The sequence below is a fragment of the Ornithorhynchus anatinus genome, chromosome 2, assembly GCF_004115215.2.
Source record: "Ornithorhynchus anatinus isolate Pmale09 chromosome 2, mOrnAna1.pri.v4, whole genome shotgun sequence".
NCBI lineage: Eukaryota > Metazoa > Chordata > Mammalia > Monotremata > Ornithorhynchidae > Ornithorhynchus > Ornithorhynchus anatinus.
In genome coordinates, this window is record NC_041729.1 from 13,784,257 (window position 1) to 13,791,953 (window position 7,697).

General features: G+C 39.5%; 1 non-coding gene across 1 annotated transcript; it reads left to right on the forward strand.

Annotated features, from left to right (window-relative positions):
• The first annotated feature begins 3,844 nt into the window (after positions 1-3,844).
• On the forward strand, positions 3,845-3,982 carry LOC114809727. Its single transcript, XR_003757504.1, has one exon. It is a non-coding gene; the product is annotated as a small nucleolar RNA SNORA7 (small nucleolar RNA).
• The last annotated feature ends 3,715 nt before the right edge of the window (positions 3,983-7,697 follow it).

Sequence of the window (7,697 nt, forward strand, 5' to 3'; positions counted from 1 at the left end):
GTGTCCTAACTGAATAGGTTGTATCTGCTCCAGTGCTTACTACAGTGTCTGGCACATAGTAAGTGCTTAACAAATGCCATTTAAAGAAAAAAAAAAAGGCTAGCTAGGCCACATGTGCAAAATTTATGCTGCAGTTGCTCACAAGAACACCATGCCCAGAAGGTGATTTAATGTTCCAGTACCTCTAGCCACAGGTCATCAATTTCAATTCTTGTCAGGTTTACCCTTTCCAAAAAACCAATCTCTGGTTTCAAGAGCACTCCAGAGACCTCACTGGGCCTTAATTCCAACTGACCCAATCATTTATGCAAACCAATATCTATAAGTGAGGAAGGTATCCATATACTTTCTAATAATAATAATGATTATGGCTTTTGTTAAGCGCTTATTATGTGCCAGACACTGTACCAAGCCCTGGAGTGGGTACCAGCAAATTGGGTTGGACACAGTCCCTGTTTCATGTGGGGCTCACAGTCTCTGTCCCCATTTTGCAGATGAGATAACTGAGGCACAGAGAAGCAAAGTGTCTTGCCCAAGGTTACACAGCTGACAAGTGGCAGAGCTAGGATTAGAATCCATGACCTTCTGAATCCCAGGCCCTTGCTCTGTCCACTAAGCAATGCTGCTTCTCCAGAGAGTGTTGACTTGACAAAGTATTGAGAACTGCAAGAAAACAGTACTTTCCAGAGAAAGGTTCAGTTTAGCTGTAAACTGTAAGCTCACTAAGGGCAGGGAATGTGTTTGCTAATTCTATTCTACTGTACTCTCTCAAGTGCTTGTACATTGCTCTGTACATAGTAAGACCAATAAATACTATCGACTGTTCGATTAGCAACTGACTTAAAGATCCATTGAAGTAGTTTCTTAGGGATCTTTTTTTTTTTTTAGACATATAGAATGATTTTTCTTTGGAGCAAACACTTTGCTTCATAGATTGCAAGCCCTTTGAGGCCAGGAACAAGACTGGTTTCTTTTTTATTGTATTTTCATTTCAGAAGATACTCATTCAAAAAAAAAAAACACCAAATACCACTGATGATGATTACAATTCAACTGTCTGAAGGGTGAATATGACAACATCCTGAGGATAATAAAAGACTTAATTACTGATGAAATTAGTTATTGGTCTCTTGGCGTAATGGTGATTAGGACTAAGAAAGTTTCAATCAGGTCAGAGAGCAGATTTCACTTCGATAATGTTGCTTTTTTAGGTTAAAAAAGCATTTTGGAATTAGCATCAATTAAATTAGAGGTATTTTTGATATTAACATAATTATTTAATGCTGTCTAGACAAATACCCATTGTAGCCTGCTGAGAACAATTATTTGCAATTTGTGGATGATAACTGTTGTTCCACTTTCATTTTTTTTTAAGAACTCTTTGTTGGAATTCCAGAAAAATAAGTCTTGCACGTTAAATGTCCCATTTTTATTGTTCATGCCATGATTTGTTTTCAGCTGTTATAAATCAAACCAGCAGGAGAGTTATTTCCCTAGCAAATCTTTCAGCAGAAATAAAACTAAAGCTATAAATGAAGCATTACCCATACGGAATGATAAAAATGAAAGATAATTTAAACATAAATTAACTTCAGAGGCTTTCTTCCAATTATTCTATCTTCATCTGGTGACTTACTGAATGACACAAGTGCATTAGAAAGATTTTAGGGGGATCCTCAATCAATTGCTATCTTAAGCCCAGCTCTGGTCTTTACTGGTGGTGTTCCAGGCTTGTTCCACAAAGTCTAAAGTGGAGAAGGATTAGCAATATGGAGGCACTTCATTGACTTCCACAGACTTTTCCAAGGAAACGAACATGGAGACAGGAGGGATTATATATGTCTATAAATCTGTGGATATGCATACAAATGATGCATATCTATCTTTAACTATATATGCATACGTATTTCTTCTCTTGTATTTCCCTGCCTAGCACCTTCCAAGATTTTCAAATTGTACAGCTGCTACATTCGTAACATTTTCTGGAAAAGACTTTTCTCCTTGAAAAACAGAAGAAAATTACCATTTCCTTTTCATCTGTCTCCATAAGCCATTTTGAAGGATGGGGCTTTCAAAGAAGGATTGATAGCTCTACTCTTCTTTTCTCTCAAAATCCTCAGATTAGAGAAGTTGCTCTTTCCATAAGGAAGGACCTCTGGACATATTTGTAAAAGGCCATTGGGAATCCTTTTGGGTAGATTTTGTGTGAGGTCTCTAGTTTAAACATGGTTTAAGTTCTTATTGACCAGTATTTTCTCCGGGGTGACAGTCCCCGGAGAATGAACTGTGAGCTCATTCTGGATATTTTTATTATTCCATCTTTAGTTACATTTAACATTAAAAAGAGAAGTTGGGCAGGCCTGAAAATACAGTAACCACTTACTTGAACTAACCATTACATAATATAACATCCTAATGGAAACTTTGAAAGGGCAGGAAAATCCAGCAGAAAACATTTCTTACTACTTTTCTCTCCTGCTGTTTTTTCAGTGAAACTCCCAGACAAAGCTCTAATGATAAAACCAAAGGTATGAAATCTGCCTACCAGGCAAGAGATATTTCCTAGCTCCTTCTGCTCAGGCTTAATAAAAAAGAGGAAACTTCCGGAAGGCTCGAAGGTTTTTCCATTCCTTGTGAGCCATTAATCCTACCACATTCGCACACACGGAGAATTTCTCATGCAATTGCTCTGGCCGGCATGTCAATGTTACAATTATGGCTCGGTTCAAATTAGAGGATTTTGCTTAATTGCTCTGGCCTAGACTTTGCCTAAATAACTTCTAACCCCACTGGCCTCAACTCTTGACTCAATCAAGCAGAATGGGGTCTTGATTCCTGCAAACATGCAATTGAAAAATGCCACAAGTTCCTCTAAGAGCCAGTCAAATGAGTTTGTCACCAAACACATTAGCTCACCACAGCCACTTTATTGAAAACATCACATTGAGTTTACATAATGAAGGCAATTAAAAAAAAACAAATAAATTTCTCCTCTAAAGTGTAAGCTCATTGTGGGTAGGAAATATGTCTGTTATATTGCTATACTGTACTCTCCCAATCTTTAGTATAGTGATCTGCATAAGGCAAGCGCTCAACGCAATTGATTGATAGTGGAAAGTTCCTCTTTCACCCAAATGTTCCCAGACAAACCACAGCTTCTAGGTGAAGGTGATATTAGTAGAGATTACCACATCTCTTCAAGACTTCTGGAAGTTGCCTCTTTTATTAAGCCTGAGCAGAAGGGGCTGGGAAATATTTCTTGCCTGGTAGGCAGACCTGATGCATGCCTGGAAATACTACTGGGGTTATGTCTCCTTATTCCTGCCCCAGAGTTCACCCCAGAAATCCTCACTTGCAAGCTACATTTTAACTATACCTAGAAATTATAATGGCAAACATTTGTTTGCAGTGAACAATAAACTTTAACAGTTACCTTTAAAGTTCCATATGTAATGCTAATGAACTGCTAATACACTATCAAAAAGCACAGTGAAATCTCAAAGCTAGGTACACAGCACTATAGTAAATGATAATGAATAATAAACTCATAATTAATGATAATAAATAGGCAATGAATACCACTGAATAATTGATAGTAGCAGCCAATTTCAGTTACTGTAAATGACATTCCTTGCCACTAGTTAATATGCCACTAACAGTTTAGAAGGGTGACTCTCCTCGACCCCCGACCTCAACCTCCACATCCTCCCAAACTTCACTTAATGTGAACACCTTGCAGTTCCTTACCTCATTTATCCTATCAGTTTTTGCTCTTGTCAATCTCATGAACTACCCCTCCCAAGAGAAACCAGTGTTTGCATTTTACTCCACACGTCTAGGCTGGCCCCTCTCAGGGTCGCACCTGGAGAGTTTCCAGTACTCTACCAGTCTCGACTGCGGGAGGGAGAGTCAAGCAGAGGCCTGTCCGTTCCATTCCTAACTTGGGCAATGGCTAGCAAGTGGAAGACAATCTGCTAAATCAAAACTCACCTGTATCAGGCAGCAGCGGCATGGGGGAGATTCGAGGGTGGAGACTCAAGTTTACTGTGTGGAAATAGGCAATGGTAAGCCACTTCCATGTTTTTACCAAGAAAACTCAATGGATGCACTACCAAAAGGACTGCAGATGGAAGTGAGGGCATTCTGGGAGAGTTGTATCCATGGTGTCTCCATGGGTCAGAGTCGACTTGACAGCATAAGACAAAACATGACCTAGGCTAGAATGGATCCATTTTTCTCTCTCCACTTCTGAAGGTGGGAGCTTTAGGGTATCTATAGTTTTCCTATTCACACTGGACTGAAGGGAAATCTGGGAAGCAGCATGGTAAAGAGGATAGACCATGGGCCTTTGGAGTCATAAGGTCACGGGTTCTAATTCCAGCTCTGCCACTTGTCTGCTCTGTGACCTTGGACAAGTCACTTCACTTCTCTGGACCTCAGCTACCTCATCTGTAAAATGGGGGTTGAGACTGTGAGCTCCACGTGGGACAGGGACTGTATCTAACCCGATTTCCTTGTATCCAACCCAGTGCTTAGTGAAGTGCCTGGTAGATAGGAAGCACTCGACAAATACCCTTACTCTATCTCCCAAGAACCTAATCCAGTAAATGCGCAGGAATTGATAAGGACTGACTGTCTGACTGATGCTTGCATCACCTTTGCCGAGCACCCCTGGGCTGGCCCTGCCCTCTGGTTTTCACTACCACCATCCCCAGCATTCAGATACCCTTCCTTCACACTCCCATTTTTTATCATTTAGTGGGACCCGGAAGATTGTTTTGAAAATGCTTTGGAAAGCAAAGATTTATATGAATCCAGAGTACTGTTTTTAATATGATATTGGTGAAAGGTTTTAAATTGATCTGTTTTGAAGGCTCAAGAACTCTAGCACAGTGATAATGAGTGTGGTATTTGTTAAGTGCTTACAATCACTAATCACTGAACTAGGCACTGGGATAGATAGAAGATAATCTGTTGGGACACAGTCCCTGTCCCACCTGGGACTCAGTGTAAAGGAGAGGGAGAACAAGTAGTTAATCCCCATTTTCCAGATGAGGAAAGTGAGGAATAGGGACGTTAAAGCAGACCAAGGTCAGACGGAAAGTGTCCGCTGTGACTGCTGTGTGACCTTGGGCAAGTCACTTAACTTCTCTGTGCCTCAGTAACCTTCATCTGGAAAATGGGCATTAAAGACTACGAGTCCCTTATAGGACATGGACTGTATTCACCCCGATTACCTTGTATATATCCTAGTGCTTAGAACAGTGCTTGGCACACAGAAAGTGCTTAACAAATACAATATAAAAAAAAGTGGCAGAGGTATTATTTGAAACCTGTTCCTGTAACTCTGTTTGGTGGTCTTTCCACTAGGCCCTGGTGCATATAGTTTCATCTATGTCCCTGCCATTATGTCTCTGCCACAACTTTCCTTCACCTGAAAAGGACCTTGGGATTTTCTGCTTTAACTTTCATTCATTCAACTCAGTTGCACTTCTTGAGCACTTACTGCATGCAAAGCACTATACTGAGGGACCCTTCCTTTCCTCGTTTTTGATTTCCATCTTGGAGAAGAAAATTTCTCCAACCCACCATAACAATCTGGCCAAGAATACTAGAGCAATCAATCATATTTATTGAGCACTCACTGTGTGCAGAACACTATATTAAGGGCTTGAGAGAGTACAGTATAACAGAGTTGTCAGGTTCCTTGCCCACAGTGAGCTTACAGTCTAAAGGAGCAACAGTCTAGAGCAGAAATCACTATAATTTGGTTATTGAATAAAAGCTCAATTTGATCAGGAAGCAAAAGAAAAAAACAAATGATAAATCTTCAGATTACATTTTCCATATTAAAAATGATAACAAGAAGCAGGTGAGCTTTCTCATCTGACATTTTCCCCAGAGAGTTTGAATTCAATTTTCAGGCCAGCGATTTTTAAAGATAGGTTTAATATACTTATTTGGGGGGTGTATCAATACAGCACTAAAATGCAGTGAATATACTCACCTATGAAGAAACATACAGTGTTTTGTTATAATTTCATTCATTTGTCACTCTGACAAACTTGTGACCCAAACTAGAAATGAGGGGGGTAAAAATTATTGCATTTACTGAGCTCAGTTAACTTTGCTCATTTCATGCATATTGCGTGGGTAGCCGGTGGATGAACGAGAAAATATCTTTTAAAAGAAAATTCTGCATTCTTTGACATTTAGAAAAATGCAGATTGGGTTTGTGTCCATTCTGAGCTTCAAATTAGTCTGCTTTTTGAATAAAAATCAGAGGTGGCATTTACTTATTTTTATTCTTAGTTTTAATAACATACAGATAGTGCATATAATCATTTAGCTCAGTATGATTTATTTTTTTTTCTGCACAACTTCACTTGCACACACTTAATAGGACACACATGTGGAAGAAAGTGTTTTGTAGTCACATCTACTAAGCTGATATTTTTACAGTTTTAATACTATCCTTATCTCTCTTCCGATAAAACAGGTTTGTTTGCCCAGGTGTTAATTGATCGCTTATCTTCACTGACTGCTTTAGGACAATTTCAAGGTTATGTCTAAAAAGGCAAATGCAAATCCATTTTCACATAAAGCAGAGACCAAGATTTTTAAAATAGAAATCACATTTAACATTGGTAATGGCATCTCCATTGGTATTTCCACCAAATAAAAACTCCTCACAATCAGCTTCAAACCTCTCTACCATACAGGCCCACCTTATTTTATCAGCTTTCTTCACACGCTATTCTCCAACTCTCTGACTCAATTCCCCCAAATCAACTTTTAAACTGTACCTAAATCTTATCTCTCCAACCTCTGTCTCTTAACTCATGCTGTTTCCTGTCCCTGGGAGGCCTTCCTCCCCTCACCAGACCACATCTTTGACAAGCTTTGCCGGATTGTTTTCCCAACACCTTGATCCCTATCCTCCTTTCAGCTAACACTTGCACTTATGAACTCTATACACTCCTTAGCACTCAATTTACTTTGCTCAATTAATTGATTTTGATCACTCTAGTGGTGATATTTTTAATGTCATGCAACACTGGTTCACAGCCCAGGAAAGGGCATACTAATCCAAATGGCATTTTGTGAAAGGAAGTAACACAATAGAAAATGACCACTGATCAATCATATTTATTGAGTGCTTATTGTGTGCAGAGCACTGTACCAAGTGCTTGGGAGTGTACGATATAACAATATAACAGAATCATTCTCTGCCTACAACAAGCTGTCGGTGGAAGAGTCGTGGTGAGATACTGTGCCACCCTCGTACATTTTTAAGCAATCCAAAAGAGTCATAGAAATAGGGGTTCTAATTTAGAAAGAAAAACAAATCTCCAGTTTCAATTATGCCAACGTGCTTTCAGCTAAGCATATTGGCTTCACTTACAAATCAACCACATGGAGATGGAGTGAACAAACTTCCAGTCCTCCTCCATAGATTGGAGCTGAGGTCAGTAATGTCAGAGAGAGAAAAAGGGATAGGAAAATGCAAAAGGGGAAAAAGGCCAAGTTAAGGGGGGAGAAGTAGAAGGAAATAGGGGGACTGGGAAAAGGGAGAGATGAATGGAAAAGAGAAAAAGAGATGAGAAAAGTGAAGATGGAGGAGGAGAAGGATACAAGGGGAGAAAAAGAGAGACTAAGGAAAATGAGGAGAGGAGAAAGTAAGACAGACTTCATCT